Source organism: Hypomesus nipponensis, chromosome 7, assembly GCF_054491055.1.
Source record: "Hypomesus nipponensis isolate SF chromosome 7, ASM5449105v1, whole genome shotgun sequence".
In the NCBI taxonomy this organism is placed as follows: Eukaryota; Metazoa; Chordata; class Actinopteri; order Osmeriformes; family Osmeridae; genus Hypomesus; species Hypomesus nipponensis.
This window is the reverse complement of record NC_140367.1, coordinates 1000001-1017514: the sequence shown is the minus strand read 5'-3', so window position 1 is coordinate 1017514 and position 17514 is coordinate 1000001. Positions and strand designations below refer to the sequence as shown.

The 17514-nt window shown below is 51.3% G+C and overlaps 1 protein-coding gene across 1 annotated transcript in view; it reads left to right on the top strand.

The window, feature by feature from the left end:
* The window catches only part of celsr1a (cadherin EGF LAG seven-pass G-type receptor 1a), a 62711-nt gene that overhangs the window by 3793 nt on the left and 41404 nt on the right, over positions 1-17514 (top strand). The window lies entirely within an intron of this gene.

Sequence of the window (17514 nt, the reverse complement as noted above, 5' to 3'; positions counted from 1 at the left end):
TTGAAGAAGCGACTGCTGATTTAAACTGAGATAAAGAGCGAGATACAAGTTGTGGATCTCCCTCGGGATGCAATATTCTGCTGTTTTTTCCTCTCATCTGCTACAGGAGTGGATTTAGCTGTGTTAGACACTGGAGAGGGTTACACAGGCAGAACACTCTTTCTCACTCTCGGTGTGAGTTCGTTTTCTGTCTGTGTGAGTGTGAGTGTGTGACAGGACGCTCTCTCACTGTGTGTGTGTGTGTGTGTGTGTGTGAGGGTATGTGTTTCAGTTTTAATTTTGTGTGTGTGTGAGGGTGAGTGTGTGTCAGGTTTAGTTCTCTCTGTCTCTTTACGAGTATTTGCTCCGGGGTGTAGCTGTATCCGGTTCTCCAACTTTTCTGTTTGTGTGATAAATGCATTTCTGTGGTTGAGGTGAACGAAAGGTGCCACTTTAGCGACAGCAGCTCATTCTGGTCCTAACCAAGGCCCTTATGAAAGTGGAGAGTTTATGAAATGTGGTTTTGTGCCCGTCGTGAATGTATCTGCAGGGAGGAGGCATGTTAGAGGCTTAGCTCACGAGAGAAAAGAAGGGAAAAAAATCCTTTGAAGTGAAGCACTCCGTCATTTTAATGTGGCCCGTGTTCTTCGGCCTTACGTTCACCTGGGACAGTGGAGAGAGAGGGAGAGCAGGAGGGGAGAGAGAGGGAGAGCAGGAGGGGAGAGAGAGGGAGAGCAGGGATGGAGAGAGGGAGACCAGGGATGGAGAGAGAGGGAGACCACGGTGGAGAGAGGGAGAGCAGGGGTGGAGAGAGAGGGAGAGCAGGGGTGGAGAGAGGGAGAGCAGGGGTGGAGAGAGGGAGACCAGGGGTGGAGAGAGGGAGACCACGGTGGAGAGAGAGGGAGAGCAGGGGTGGAGAGAGAGGGAGAGCAGGGGTGGAGAGAGGGAGACCAGGGGTGGAGAGAGGGAGACCACGGTGGAGAGAGAGGGAGAGCAGGGGTGGAGAGAGAGGGAGAGCAGGGGTGGAGAGAGGGAGAGCAGGGGTGGAGAGAGGGAGAGCAGGGGTGGAGAGAGAGGGAGAGCAGGGGTGGAGAGAGGGAGAGCAGGGGTGGAGAGAGAGGGGGAGCCTCTCACGAACACACAGAAATAGCCTTTCCCCTCGTCAGCGGTTCCTGACATGAACAGCAGTTTCTGCCGCTGTTTTGGAGGCCTAAAGAAGGACTGTCATTTTTTTGTGCCCGTGACAACATGCGGCTGAATTAAAGTTCCCCACCCCCAGCCCCCAGAGATAAAGAGAAGTTTTCAGAAGTCCTGGGTTGCTGAGGTAGTGCAGAGGGCCACGTCATGCGTGAAGAATTTGTGTTAAAGATGCCCTTTTCGCACAGCACCAGACTTTGTTCTAGAAAGTTAACGATTAGACAGAGGCTAATTGTAAACGTCAGCTTTACCTGGCTCCTAACAGGAAGTAGCACAGGGTGGGAGCAGGAAGTGATGACAGGAGATCAGGTCACAGACAGGGAGACCAGCCAGGAGGAATGGTGTCAGTCATAGACAGCTGTTCCTCTCTCTCTCTCTCTCTCTCTCTCTCTCTCTCTCTCTCTCTCTCTCTCTCTCTCTCTCTCTCTCTCTCTCTCTCTCTCTCTCTCTCTGTCTCTCTCTCTCTCTCTCTCTCTCTCTCTCTCTCTCTCTCTCTCTCTCTCTCTCTCTCTCTCTCTCTCTCTCTCTCTCTCTCTCTCTCTCTCTCTCTCTCTCTGTCTGTCTGTCTCTCTCTCTCTCTCTCTCTCTCTCTCTCTCTCTCTCTCTCTCTCTCTCTCTCTCTCTCTCTCTCCTCTCTCCTCTCGCTCTATTACTCTCCTCTCTCTCCTTCCCCCTCTCTCTCTCTATTACTCTCTCTCTTTCCTTCCCTCGCTCTCTCTTTTGTCTTCCTAACTCCCTCTGTCTCTCTCCTACTCTCCTCTCTCTCTCTTTCTCTCTCTTTCTGTCTCTCTTTCTGAGAAGCCTGCTCTTTCAAATAGCATCAGGTTTTAAAATGGCAACCTTCCCAACGCTGGCATAACTTCACCAGTGTCTCCTCCTTCTCCCCCTCCCCTCTCGTTTTATGTATTTGTTCTTAATTGTCTTCTATCCCGCATCAGTGTAATTAAGTCGTTCCTACAATGTTCATAGTGGTGTAACTAGTTGGTATCCAGGAGTTCTGACGGCCCTGTAAAGGCTTTTAGAAGTCAAAATCTTCACGTGCTCTGTTTCTCTCCCTCTCTCAGTCTTTCTCTGTCCCCTCCCTCCCTCCCCTCCCCTTCTCTCTACCTCTCCTCTTCCCCTCCTCTCTGGTAAACAGCTTCACTGTCTCTGATCAGAGTGCTGCTGCTCTGCTGCAGTCCAGACCAGACAGGTCTGAGTGTTCAGGCTCCCCCAGCCTCTAGCCCGCCAGCCTCTAGATCCCAGCCTCTAGCCTGTCAGCCTCTAGCCCCTAGCCTCTAGCCCCCAGCCTCTAGCCCCCCAGCCTCTAGCCCCCCAGCCTCTAGCCCCTAGCCTCTAGCCCCCAGCCTCTAGCCCCCCAGCCTCTAGCCCCCCAGCCTCTAGCCCCCCAGCGTCTAGCCCCTAGCCTCTAGCCCCCAGCCTCTAGCCCGTCAGCCTCTAGCCCCCAGCCTCTAGCCCCTAGCCTCTAGTCCCCCAGCCTCTAGCCCCCCAGCCTCTAGCCCCCAGCCTCTAGCCCGTCAGCCTCTAGCCCCCAGCCTCTAGCCCCTAGCCTCTAGCCCCCCAGCCTCTAGCCCCCCAGCCTCTAGCCTCCAGCCTCTAGATCCCAGCCTCTAGCCCCCAGCCTCTAGCCCCCCAACCTCTAGCCCCCAGCCTCTAGCCCCCCAGCCTCTAGCCCCCAGCCTCTAGCCTCCAGCCTCTAGCCCCCAGCCTCTAGATCCCAGCCTCTAGATCCCAGCCTCTAGCCCCCAGCCTCTAGCCCCCAGCCTCAAGTCTCCAGCCTCTAGCCTATAAACTCACAAGTAACAATCGTTGTCTCGTCGTATCCTTGACAACCATGACCCTGCGACTGGCCCTCTGAGACTCCTTCACACACACACACACACACACACACACCATAAGCACACACACCTTCTGGCTGAGACACACCCTGATGTCAGATGTTAGGTAACCATTAACACAGCAGCAGTGACCCAGTGACCCTGGGGCTTTGTGTGTGTGTGTGTGTGTGTGTGTGTGGCGGGGGGTTGTCCTGGGGTGTCAGACAGCAGACCATTTTACTACTTACTCTCTCTCTCTCTCTCTCTCTCTCTCTCTCTCTCTCTCTCTCTCTCTCTCTCTCTCTCTCTCTCTCTCTCTCTCTCTCTCTCTCTCTCTCTCTCTCTCTCTCTCTCTCTCTCTCTCTCTCTCTCTCTCTCTCTCTCTCTCTCTCTCCTTCCCTGTCTCTGTCTCTCTCTCCCCCCTCTCTCTCTGCAGGACAGCTTCCATTTAGAGTGTTCTAGAAGGCAGGGCTGTGATCACACTAATCTGCCTCTGCACAGAGAATAGAGCCCAGAGGATGAATCCCAGCTTTGTTCTGAGCTGATGAGTCTCCAAACCTGCTTCCTCCAAGATCAGCTCCACATAGCTACTATGCGGCGTGTGAGGTCGAACATTGATCTGGTGTAGATAAGGACAGGGTGTGTGTGTAGGGACAGGGTTAGGGTTAGGTATATCCTTTGTGTTGAACGAGGGTGAGCTCTCAGTCGTTTGTTTGGGCTGTCAGGAGAACAGGTGGCTCACCTCTCTCTCTCTCTCTCTCTCTCTCTCTCTCTCTCTCTCTCTCTCTCTCTCTCTCTCTCTCTCTCTCTCATGCACTCACGGGAGGGGTAGTGGGAGTTTCCCATAAAGAGATGGGAGGGGATGTGTTAAGTGGCCTAATTATGTATTCGGTGGTATGTACAAAAAACGCCTGTGAAAGCGCACCTCTATTTTACGGTAAAAATTCTCCGCCAGTTAAAAGCTGGCGTGAACCAGGATGTGCATATGCCTCCTGGTGAAATGGCAGCAGTAACCCGAGCAAGACGAAGACATAGGCCAAAAGATTGTTGCCGAAAGGATCACACTTTTTGAGTTGAGTGAACACAAAATCATTACGCGTTACAGATGAAACAGCCATGCAATATTACAGTTACTGGAAGAAATCAAAGGTTACATCAAATCTCCAACTCAGTGTTCCCATTCCATTCCAGCTGTTGTTAAACTCCTCGCTAAATTACAAATATTGGCATAAGGATCATTACAAACAGTCATCGCTGTTTTGACCTTGGTGGCTGATCCATGATAGAAAGAGAGAAGGAGGCCCATTCAATTGCACGTTTAAATGCTCGCAATGTGCGGTATAGTGGGCAGAGAAAGGCCCTGATTACCTGATGACCTGCAGGTTTCGTAAATACGACGTAAACTGAAGTATCACAGCGTGCACAATCTGTGGGTTGGCCATGGCGCTGATAACGCTACGTTTGCAAATGTACGTACATGAGGCCCTGAGTCTCTCTCTTTCGTTCTCGCCTTCTCTCTCCTCTCTCTCACGGCTCTTTCTCTCCCCCCTCCCCCTCATCATGCTAGCCAGCAGATAAGGCAGGTGAACATCCTAGTCACAACATCAAGCTGCTCTCAGAGAAAGAGTGTGTGTGTGTTTAGGTGTGAGGAGAGTGGTTGGGCAGGTGTGTGTGTTTGTGTGAGTGAGATAAATTAGTATGTGTAGTCGTAGAGATATTTGAATGTGTGCGCGATTGTGTGTGTGTGTGTGTGTGTGAGGAGAGAGCTAAGGGTTGTGTGTTCTCAGTGTAACAGGATCTTATCTGACCTATCAACAACCCTCCTCTCTCAGCATCAGCAGGATGCTGCTTCTCATCACCGGAACACTGGTAAAACCCGGCAGTAGAACACTGGTAGAACTCTGGTAGAACTCTGCAGTAGAACTCTGCAGTAGAACACTGGTAGAACTCTGGTAGACCTCTGCAGTAGAATACTGGTAGAACTCTGCAGTAGAACACTGGTAGAACTCTGGTAGACCTCTGCAGTAGAACACTGGTAGAACTCTGGTAGAACACTGCAGTAGAACTCTGCAGTAGAACACTGGTAGAACTCTGTTAGACCTCTGCAGTAGAACACTGGTAGAACTCTGGTAGACCTCTGCAGTAGAACACTGGTAGAACTCTGCAGTAGAACTCTGCAGTAGAACACTGGTAGAACTCTGGTAGACCTCTGCAGTAGAACACTGGTAGAACTCTGTTAGACCTCTGCAGTAGAACTCTGCAGTAGAACTCTGCAGTAGAACACTGGTAGAACTCTGTTCCTGAGAGTGAGAGAGAGAGAAAGAGAGAGAGAGAGAGAGTGAGACAGAGAGTGAGAGAGAGAGAGAGAGAGAGAGAGAGAGAGTGTGTGTGAGAGAGAGAGAGAGAGAGAGAGAGAGGGAGAGAGAGAGAGAGTTATCTACCATCTCTAGGTGTCCCTGATCCTCTGGGCTGCTGGTAGGAGAGCAGGTGTGTGTGTGTTCCTCCAGGTGTCTGGGTTATGCAGGCGTATAAGTCTGCTGTGTGGGACTCTCTCTAAGAGAGCCATGCTGTGTTCAATCATTAAGAGGGATGTATTTAAATAATCTGTTCCTCTGGTTTTCTGGTTTGACTTCTAGGGGGGAGGGGGGGAGGGGGGGGGTCAGCGTGCTACGACTCGTTCACACTCCTCATGATTACCCAGGGGGCCTTGCGGTGCATCTCTTTAACAGTCCTGAAACCACAGAAGGAGTCACATCGCTCAGCTTGTCAACATTTCTCTGTCTCTCTCACTCTCTCTACCCCTGTGTCTCTCTCTCTACCCCTGTCTCTCTCACTCTCTCTACCCCTGTGTCTCTCTCTCTACCCCTGTGTCTCTCTCTCTACCCCTGTGTCTCTCTCTCTACCCCTGTCTCTGTCTCACTCTCTCTACCCCTGTGTCTCTCTCTCTACCCCTGTCTCTCTCACTCTCTCTACCCCTGTGTCTCTCTCTCTACCCCTGTCTCTCTCACTCTCTCTACCCCTGTGTCTCTCTCTCTACCCCTGTGTCTCTCTCTCTACCCCTGTCTCTGTCTCTCTCTCTCTACCCCTGTGTCTCTCTCTCTAACCCTGTCTCTCTCTCTCTCTCTACCCCTGTCTCTCTCTCTCTCTCTACCCCTGTGTGTCTCTCTCTCTCTACACTGTGTGTGTCTCTCTCTCTCGACCCCTGTCTGTGTGTCTCTCTCTACTCTGTGTGTGTGTGTGTAGGGGGAGAGGGTGTGTGTGTGTGTCTCTCTACTCTGTGTATGTGTGTGTGTGTGTAGGGGGAGAGGGTGTGTGTGTGTGTGTAGGGGGAGAGGGTGTGTGTGTGTGTGTAGGGGGAGTGTGTGTGTGTGTGTAGGGGGAGTGTGTGTGTGTGTGTGTGTTAGGGGGAGTGTGTGTGTGTGTGTGTAGGGGGAGTGTGTGTGTGTGTGTGTGTAGGGGGAGTGTGTGTGTGTGTGTGTGTTAGGGGGAGTGTGTGTGTGTGTGTGTGTTAGGGGGAGTGTGTGTGTGTGTTAGGGGGAGTGTGTGTGTGTGTGTGTTAGGGGGAGTGTGTGTGTGTGTTAGGGGGAGTGTGTGTGTGTGTGTTAGGGGGAGTGTGTGTGTGTGTGTGTGTTAGGGGGAGTGTGTGTGTGTGTGTGTGTTAGGGGGAGTGTGTGTGTGTGTTAGGGGGAGTGTGTGTGTGTGTTAGGGGGAGTGTGTGTGTGTGTGTTAGGGGGAGTGTGTGTGTGTTAGGGGGAGTGTGTGTGTGTGTGTGTGTTAGGGGGAGTGTGTGTGTGTGTGTGTGTTAGGGGGAGTGTGTGTGTGTTAGGGGGAGTGTGTGTGTGTGTGTTAGGGGGAGTGTGTGTGTGTTAGGGGGAGTGTGTGTGTGTGTGTGTGTGTGTGTTAGGGGGAGTGTGTGTGTGTGTGTGTGTGTGTTAGGGGGAGTGTGTGTGTGTGTGTGTGTGTTAGGGGGAGTGTGTGTGTGTGTGTGTTAGGGGGAGTGTGTGTGTGTGTGTGTGTGTGTGTTAGGGGGAGTGTGTGTGTGTGTGTGTGTTAGGGGGTAGAGTGTGTGTGTGTGTGTGTGTGTGTGTGTGTTAGGGGGAGTGTGTGTGTGTGTGTGTTAGGGGGAGTGTGTGTGTGTGTGTGTTAGGGGGAGTGTGTGTGTGTGTGTGTGTTAGGGGGAGTGTGTGTGTGTGTGTGTGTTAGGGGGTAGAGTGTGTGTGTGTGTGTGTGTGTGTGTGTGTGTGTGTGTGTGTGTGTGTGTTAGAGTGATGAGTGATGCCACTGGCCAGCTGTGCCACTGTATCTCTGTCTTGTCCCCACGGCAACTGCTGCTGGGGGGAGGGAGGGGGGAGAGAGGGAGAGAGAAGTAGAGAGAGGATAGGGAGAGACAAAGAGACTGTATGCATATACACCTCCCCAGCTCAGTCCCCCCCCCCCCTCCCTCCCCCTCTCTCTCTGGAGCGATCCTTCTCTTCAGTGTCCAGGTATGTCTTAGTGGCTCTCCTGTCATGTTCACACAGGACCCGTCACATCAGACACCTCAGCCTGGGGGCAGGGAGGGGGGCTGGGGGGCTGGGGGGCTGGGAGGGGGGTCCTGTGTCTCTACAGCTAACCTTTGACCTGACCATGATGGAGTGGACAGGATGACTCACCCAGAGCAGTGCCACCTACAGGGGAACCTGGAGGAACCCAGGAGGAACCCTGGAGGAACCCAGAAGGAACAGGGACGAGCAGAATAGAACCCTCTAAAATAGAACAGCATGTGGGACTGTCTGTAATCCTAGAACACGTGAGGTAGAACACATGGGCCTCCTCAGATCTGAACCCTTCTGCTCCATGTGTTTTGTTCCTACCAACGCTTCTGTTTAGACCCGGTGTAGTGTGTGGAAGGGAAGATAAGACGGATGTACATGTTGTGGACGTTGCAGTAGCCTTGTGTATTGGTTGAGTTAGGGTTAAGTTAGGCCAGAGGGGGTGGGGTGGGGGTGGTGTGCTGTGAGGGGGGGGGGGGGTGGTGCTGTGAGGAGGGTGGGGGGGGGGGTGCTGTGAGGAGGTGGGGGGGGTGCTGTGAGGAGGGTGCTGTGAAGAGGGTGGGGGGTTGCTGTGAGGAGGTGGGGGAGGTGCTGTGAGGAGGGTGGGGGGGGTGCTGTGAGGAGGTGGGGGGGGTTGCTGTGAGGAGGTGGGGGGGTTGCTGTGAGGAGGTGGGGGGGGTGCTGTGAGGAGGGTGGGGGGGGTGCTGTGAGGAGGGTGGGGGGGGTGCTGTGAGGAGGTGGGGGGTGCTGTGAGGAGGTGGGGGGGGTGCTGTGAGGAGGTGGGGGGGTGCTGTGAGGAGGTGGGGGGGTGCTGTGAGGAGGTGGGGGGGGGTGCTGTGAGGAGGTGGGGGGGTGCTGTGAGGAGGTGGGGTGGGGGGGTGCTGTACAGGACCACAGGACTGCATGTCACAGCTGCCAGCTGCCCTGCTGACACGTTGGTATTTAGGGCCCAGCCTGGAAAGTGACGAATATCAACTGTCTGCTCCACGCTCCCTCTCTCTCTCTCTCTCTCTCTCTCTCTCTCTCTCTCTCTCTCTCTCTCTCTCTCTCTCTCTCTCTCTCTCTCTCTCTCTCTCTCTCTCTCTCTCTCTTCTCTCTCTCTCTCTCTCTCTCTCTCTCTCTCTCTCTCTCTCTCTCTCTCTCTTTCTCTCTTTCTCTCTCTCTCTCTCTCTCTCTCTCTCTCTGTCTCTCTCTTACTCTCTCTCTCTCTCTCTCTCTCTCTCCCTCTCTCTCTCGCTTTCTTTCTCTCTCTCTCCTACTTATCTCTCTCTGAGAGGAATGTGACCAATGCAAGTCAGCAGTGAGATGAATGGAGAGAGAACGAGAAAGAGGGAGAGAGAAGAGAGGGATGGAGAGAGAAAGGGATGAAGAGAGAGAGACAGACAAAGAGAGGGAGAGAGAGAATTAGAAAGAGGGAGATGGAGGGAGGTCTCTAGCTGTTAGTGTCTGGTCTATATCTGTCCCTGGAAGCAGTCATTAGATTACTGACTATGTCTGGGTCTCCCTGTTCCACCGCCATGACAGAACAGCCCAGCTACAACAGGACAGCCCTGCAGTCAGTAGCTCTCCCCAGTAGCTGCACTCTGCAGTCTCTTTATCTCTTGTGAAATGCTTTACCACTGAGCTGTACCCACCCCCATACTCCAGAATAGACTGGCTGAGAAACTAGTTGTACGAACACATTAAACAACATCTCTCTCTCTCTTTCTCTCTCTCCCTCCTTCCCTGTCTCTCCCTTTCTGGCTGCTCTATGGTGGGAATGGAATCTGATTCATGTTTAATCTTGCACACTAATTTGTGGTTGATGTATATGTGTTTGAGTGTGTGCTGTGTGTGTTCATGTATGTGTCTGTGTGTGTGAGTAGGTGAGTGTGTGTGTTTTTGTGAGTAGGTGTGTGTATGTGAATAGGTGTAGCTGTGTGTATTTGAATAGGTGTGTGTGTTTGTGAGTAGTTGTGTGTATGTGTGTGAACTGTTGTTCAGGGGCAGAAGGCAGACACACCTGGTGGTCCAGACTGGACTGTCTGCACGGTGTGTCTGGGTGTGATTCCAGGAAGGAGGTCTGGACAATCAATTCACCTAGGAAAGGGGGGGGGGGGGGTAGAGAGAGAGACATGGAGAGAGACAGACACAGTGAGAAAGAGAGAGGTAGAAATCCAAAGAGAGGTAGAAAGAGAGAGGTGGAGTAACGGTACCTTGTCATCACCTGGGGTGAAAGGTCGTGTGGTCTCCCTCCACCACCCTCTCATCCTAACACACACAAGCTACACACTGCCAGGTCATCATTGACTGTGTCTGTGTGTGTCTGTGTGTGTGTCTGTGTGTGTGTGTGTGTCTGTGTGTGTGTGTGCAGGTCGGTTCAATCCAGAGGTGGTAAACAAACACTTCACACATGTAAGCGCTCACACGCACACACGCTTGTCACTCAGGCAACAGTCATGTGGGTGTCATATTACAGCCTTCTGACAGCTCCTCATGTCACTGCTCTGACAACATGGTGTTAGCTGGGAAAGCCCCCCCCCCCCCACACACACACACACACACACACACGTACCTGGACAGACAGTGTGTTTTCTTTCAAAAGAAGACTGATGAGAAAAAGTAGAGGTGGAGAGAGAGGGGGAAGAAAGTTTGTGTTGTCAATGACGGGATGGTGTTTGTGTTTGTGTGTGTTTGTGTCTATGTGCTTGTGAACAGAGAGTACGATCCTTAAAAGGTTGTGACCTTCCTAAGCAGTATATAACCTTTGACCTTTAGGGCAGGTCTGGTCTGGGAAGGTATTTCTGTTTCTCTTCCTCTCCCTCCCTCTCTCTCTCTCTCTTTCTTTCTCTCTCTCTCTCTTTCTCTCTCGCTCTTTCTCTCTCTCTCTCTCTCTCTCTCTCTCTCTCTCTCTCTCTCTCTCTCTCTCTCTCTCTCTCTCTCTCTCTCTCTCTCTTTCTCTCTCGCTCTCTCTTTCTCTCTCTCTCTCTCTCTCCCTCTCCCTCTCTCTCTCTCTCTCTCTCTCTCTCTCTCTCTCTCTCTTTCTCTCTCTCTCTCTCTCTCTCTCTCTCTCTCTCTCGCTCTCTCTCTCTCTCTCTCTCTCTCTCTCTCTCTCTCTCTCTCTCTTTCTCTCTAGCCCCCTCCAGCCAGACTGGGTTCATGGGCAGGGTGTCTGTGTGTGCCATGCTTGGGGGCCCTGGTTCTGGGGGGCCTGGTTCTGGGGGGCCTGGTTCTGGGGGGCCTGGTTCTGGGGGGCTGGGGGGCCCTGGTTCTGGGGGGCTGGGGGGCCTGGTTCTGGGGGGCTGGGGGGCCCTGGTTCTGGGGGGCTGGGGGGCCTGGTTCTGGGGGGCTGGGGGTGTGTGTGTGAGGTGTGTGTGTGATTGGAGAAGCCACAGTGGACTTCAGTAGCTCCTCCCTGGCCTGTTGCCATGAGAACCAATGCCCTGATACCAGCTCTGTGCGCTAAGGTGTAAACCCTCTGTTCCTGCGGCAGTGACAACACTGCATGGAGACACACTGCATGGAGACACACTGCACACTGCATGGAGACACACTGCATGGAGACACACTGCATGGAGACACACTGCTTGGAGACACACTGCACACTGCATGGAGACACACTGCATGGAGACACACTGCATGGAGACACACTGCACACTGCATGGAGACACACTGCATGGAGACACACTGCATGGAGACACACTGCATGGAGACACACTGCATGGAGACACACTGCACACTGCATGGAGACACACTGCATGGAGACACACTGCATGGAGACACACTGCACACTGCATGGAGACACACTGCATGGAGACACACTGCATGGAGACACACTGCACACTGCATGGAGACACACTGCATGGAGACACACTGCATGGAGACACACTGCACACTGCATGGAGACACACTGCATGGAGACACACTGCATGGAGACACACTGCATGGAGACACACTGCACACTGCATGGAGACACACTGCATGGAGACACACTGCATGGAGACACACTGCATGGAGACACACTGCACACTGCATGGAGACACACTGCATGGAGACACACTGCATGGAGACACACTGCACACTGCATGGAGACACACTGCATGGAGACACACTGCATGGAGACACACTGCACACTGCATGGAGAACCACTGCATGGAGACACACTGCATGGAGACACACTGCATAGAGACACACTGCACACTGCATGGAGACACACTGCACACAAATCAAATCACATTTTCAAATATATGTGACCACATACAAACACACATGAACACACTTTTACTCTTAAACAAACTCTCACCCATCTGTCTTTTGCTCCTCTCTCCAATTATTTCTCTTTCTCTCAGAGGAACACACACACTGTAATCCAGCTGCCAAGCCTGTGTGTGTGTGTTAGAGAGCAGGGCTGTGTGGGTGTGTTAGCGAGCAGGGCTGTGTGTGTGTGTTATAGAGAGCAGGGCTGTGTGTGTGTGTGTGTGTTAGAGAGCAGGGCTGTGTGTGTGTGTGTGTTAGCGAGCAGGGCTGTGTGTGTGTGTGTGTGTTAGAGAGCAGGGCTGTGTGTGTGTGTGTGTGTGTGTTAGCGAGCAGGGCTGTGTGTGTGTGTGTGTTAGCGAGCAGGGCTGTGTGTGTGTGTGTGTTAGAGTGCAGGGCTGTGTGTGTTAGCGAGCAGGGCTGTGTGTGTGTGTGTGTGTGTTAGCGAACAGGGCTGTGTGTGTGTGTGTGTGTGTGTGTTAGAGAGCAGGGCTGTGTGTGTGTGTGTGTTAGAGAGCAGGGCTGTGTGTGTGTGTTAGAGAGCAGGGCTGTGTGTGTGTGTTAGAGAGCAGGGCTGTGTGTGTGTGTTAGAGAGCAGGGCTGTGTGTGTGTGTTAGAGAGCAGGGCTGTGTGTGTGCGTGTGTTAGAGAGCAGGGCTGTGTGTGTGTGTGTGTTAGAGAGCAGGGCTGTGTGTGTGTGTGTGTGTGTGTTAGAAAGCAGGGCTGTGTGTGTGTGTGTGTTAGAGAGCAGGGCTGTGTGTGTGTTAGAGAGCAGGGCTGTGTGTGTGTTAGAGAGCAGGGCTGTGTGTGTGTTAGAGAGCAGGGCTGTGTGTGTGTTAGAGAGCAGGGCTGTGTGTGTGTTAGAGAGCAGGGCTGTGTGTGTGTTAGAGAGCAGGGCTGTGTGTGTGTGTGTGTTAGAGAGCAGGGCTGTGTGTGTGTTAGAGAGCAGGGCTGTGTGTGTGTGTGTGTTAGAGAGCAGGGCTGTGTGTGTGTGTGTGTTAGAGAGCAGGGCTGTGTGTGTGTTAGAGAGCAGGGCTGTGTGTGTGTGTGTGTTAGAGAGCAGGGCTGTGTGTGTGTGTGTGTTAGAGAGCAGGGCTGTGTGTGTGTGTGTGTGTGTGTGTGTGTGCTCCACAGCCTCTTCAGAGCGTAGCTGGTGCCCGCTGGGGTATCACTATGACGACCGGAAGCCCTCTGAGGGTCACCCTGGGTTCTGGATGTTTCCATAGAGACCCACACACACACACACACCACACACACACACACACACACACACACACCACACACACACACTACCCCTCCAGCCAGCAAACTCTGTATGGCTCACCTGCTGGGGAGTGTGTGTGTGTGGTGTGTGTGTGTGTGTGTCTGCATGCAGGGAGTTTGTGGTGTGTGTGCGAGTGAGGGTATAGTGTGTGTGTGAGTGGGATGTGTGTGTGGTGGGGTTTGGAGGGAGGATTTGAGTGAGGAACAAGCTGTGTATGGTGGGAGTAGGTAGAGGGTTAGAGGGGTAGGGAGAGGAACTGGGGTGTTGGGGGGGCAGATGGGGTGTGGGGGGGCGAGGGGGGTATTAGATGTGTATGGTGGGGGCAGGGTTGGGGCACGGTGGGGTGGAGGGGGGTAAATGCTCTCATTCTCTGACTGAGACAGAATCACTGAGCTGTGAATACTCAAATGGGCCAAGACACACAGCCCTGCTCTCTAACACACACACACACACACACACAAAGCCCCACAGACAATATTGGACCGGCTAGCTTGTTCATTGAGAACCTAAGGTTCTAACAGATTGGCTTGTTATCCGTTCCAGAATGATCTGAAGTTGTAGCAGATTGACCAGTTAACCTGTTCTAGAATGATCTGAAGTTGTAGCAGATTGACCAGTTAACCTGTTCTAGAATGATCTTAAGTTGTAGCAGATTGACCAGTTAACCTGTTCTAGAATGATCTGAAGTTGTAGCAGATTGACCAGTTAACCTGTTCTAGAATGATCTGAAGCTCTTTAAGACCCACCCACCCATGAATGTACTGCAGTGTCACTTACAGTCATTAGATCTCTCTCTACTCTCTGTCTCTACCCTCTCTCTCTCTCTCCCTCTCCCCCCTCCTCTGAGTTAGTGTCTGGTTACAGTCATTGTCCACCCTGGTTACTGATAAACAGGGTGCCTAGTTACCAGCCCCCTGGTGATTGGCTCTTTTCAACAAAGAGCAAGGCGCGTTGCCCGGGTAACTTCGTGACTTGTGTAAATTTGAAAATGCGAGTCAGGCGTGTCCTGAACTACAGACTTTTCTCTCTCTTCATTTATCTCTCTCCTCCTCTCTTCTTCTCTCTTCCTCTCCCTCTCCTTCCCTCTTCCACCCTTTCTGTCCACCTGAACCATCAGTCTAACCAGGACGTGTGTTGGGCCTGCAGTGTTGTGGACCAGCCTGCTTGCTGTCCTGTCTCTCTCCACACGGGTCACACAGGGCACACACCGTGCTCACTCCCTGAGGGCTCTGCTTGGGATATTTGCTCAGTTTGATCCTCATGAGGATCCATAGTTTGACGTTGAGTGCAGATCTGTCACTCTCTGGTTTAGCTTCCGGCCCTGAAGGAGAGGACGAAACAGGAACTCTCTTCAAAGAGACATCATTGGGGTTTTCATACTTAATTAGTGACAGTGAAACTATCTCTCCTCTACCCTGCTGCTGTCTGTCTGCCTTGAAGCTACACCTGTCTGTCTAATTCTCTCATTTCAACTCTTCTCTTCTGCAAAACAGATTGTTGATATTTTCTTTTCAGTCTCATTGCACTTCGAAGATATGTTTGAATCTGGCCGGTCCTTTCACTGTTGAATGGTCAGCTGCATATTATGGTGTGTTGGTTGCCAAGCAGTGGAGGGTGATGGTGTCATGGTGACCAGTAGCTTGGCTGAGTAGAACACAATAAACCCAGCTCTCCCTCCCTCTTTCTCCTCGTTCCTCATACCAATTGCTCCTCTGCTTTCCTCTCCTTATCCCCTCTCCCTCCTCTCCTTGTTTCCTCTCCCCTCCCCTCCTCTCCTTGTCTCCCCTCCCCTCCTCTCCTTATCCCCTCTCCCTCCTCTCCTTGTCTCCTCTCCCCTCTCCCTCCTCTCCTTGTCTCCCCTCCTCTCCTTATCCCCCCTCCCGTCCCTCTTTCTCCTCGTTCCTCATACCAATTGCTCCTCTGCTTTCCTCTCCTTATCCCCTCTCCCTCCTCTCCTTGTTTCCTCTCCCCTCCCCTCCTCTCCTTGTCTCCCCTCCCCTCCTCTCCTTATCCCCTCTCCCTCCTCTCCTTGTCTCCTCTCCCCTCTCCCTCCTCTCCTTATCCCCTCTCCCTCCTCTCCTTATCCCCTCTCCCTCCTCTCCTTGTCTCCTCTCCCCTCCCCTCCTCTCCTTGTCTCCTCTCCCCTCCCCTCCCCTCCTCTCCTTGTGTCCTCTCCCCTCCCCTCCTCTCCTTGTCTCCTCTCCCCTCCCCTCCTCTCCTTATCCCCTCTCCCTCCTCTCCTTGTCTCCTCTCCTCTCCTCTCCTCTCCTCTCCTCTCCTCTCCTCTCCTCTCCTCTCCTCTCCTCTCTTCTCCTCTCCTCTCCTCTCCTCTCCTCTCCTCTCCTCTCCTCTCCTCTCCTCTCCTCTCCTCTCCTCTCCCCTCCCCTCCTCTCCTTGTCTCCTCTCCCATCCTCTTTTCTCCCTTCCTCTCATGTGTATCCATGTCAAGGGAAAAGAAGAATTCTCTTTACTATTCTCCTCTGCATATCTCCCTCTCCTCCATCATATCTGCAGCATTCCTACCCTACATAGCTCACATGTCTGGGCTTAGTGGAGGGTAGGGAACAACATGCATGTTACAGCAGACAAAGTACTTTGTTACTTCCCATCTCTGCTGTAAAGATAAAGAAACTAGAAACCTTTTTGTGTTGTGTGTGGAAAAAAAGCTTGAAAAGTTGGAAAAAAAGTTTTGAAAGGTTGAACAGAATAGTTTTGAAAAAAAGTTTTAAAAAGTGTTTTGAAAGGTTGAAAAATATTAGTGAAAAATATTAGTGAAAAAAGTTTTGAAAGGTAGAATTATTTTGGGGGAATTATTATTCCACATTTTCTTTTTACAAATATATATTTTTAAAGCTATTATTAACTAATATCGTGTGGCTACATGTTGCTACTTAGCTACCTACATGTTGTTATTTAGCTACCTGAGGTGGATCTGAGTAGAGGAAGTGGATGAGGTGTGCAGGGAAGAGGAGGAGGAGTGAGATAAAGAGGAAAGGGAAAGAAGAAAGAGGGAGAATTGAGGTGTCCTTCGTAAACAACCCCCCCCCCTCACACACACAGACTGCAGCTAGCTGCACACACGCACACACACACTCACACAGACTGCAGCTAGCTGCACACACGCACACACACGCGCACACAGACTGCAGCTAGCTGCCAGACTCTTCCTCATCTCTCTGACAGGTGAGCACATTCCTCTCCAGGTCTGTGAGGGCTTTAATAAGCGTCATTTTTCTGAAAAAGACATTCACCATGACTTATAGGAAGATGTCACACGGTGGGTGTGTGTTTAGGCTGGTGAGTGTGTGAGTGTGTGAGTGTGTGAGTGTGTAAGTGTGTGAGTGTGTGAGTGTGTGAGTGTGTAAGTGTGTGAGTGTGTGAGGGGCTGAATAAACCAGATGTTAACTAGGTGGGAGGTCTACTGGCCTCTGGAGAAAGGGGGAGGAGCTTGTCCTTAGATGTACAGTAGCACCATGGTGTTGGAGTGTGTACGTGGGTGTGTGTGTGTATGAGTGTGTGTATGACTTTGTGAGTGTGTGTGTTTTCACATCACTTTCACATCTGCAGGACATTAGCTCATAATGAGTACATTCCTGTTCACTTAGCGGCCAAGAGACAACTGTTTCCTGTATGTTTACAGTAGAAACGACGAGTAGAAAGCTGTCCATGCTGGGAAGGCCACCAGGTCGTCCTGCTAACACTGTAAACAGTCATGGACGAGACGCAGGCAAACGGACACACGAGCTGAGAGCAGTTCATTACTGAGTCAGTACAACTGGCGTCAAAATCCAGCTGTTCTGATCAAACGTAACAGTCATTTAACTCCTGGTTACAATGGCAAACCAGCACAACAATGACAATTACCACGCAACAAAACACTACATTCTAAGCAGACACATTAAAAAAAATGAAATTCATGAAGTTACATTTGTATTTCGAACAAACGGTCAACAACTTTTAACACTATTTACTGCCTTGCATCAAGGGATCATAATAGATTTTCCTAGACCTGAATAATTACGATATACAAGATGGATCTAAAATGTAATGTACTATAAAATTATTTTTGACTGTTTTTGTTGTATAATAATAGAAAACGTACCTCCTACTCCAGTGTTTATACGATTTTCTGTTTCTAAGCATACTTCTTAAAAGTATATCAAAAGTGAACTGAAAGTGTACTATCCATATTTTAGTTATTATTAAAGTATACTTTAATATACATATTTTTTGTAAGGGTTGCAGCGCTGCTTGATTTACTGAAATGATTATGAAATGTTATGTTCTACTATCCATCTGCCTACTTGAGCAGTTTTCCAAAGCCCTGATAGTGTAACTGAGACAACACAGTAAATAATTCCTCTTTCAAGTAATAAGCCCCCGTTCAATTGTTGAGCATTAAATTAGGAGCACGAATTTGGTTAAATAAAATCGGTAAAATAGACGTAAAGAGTGGAACATAACGTGAAGTAACGTGGCATTTTATTTTGCGT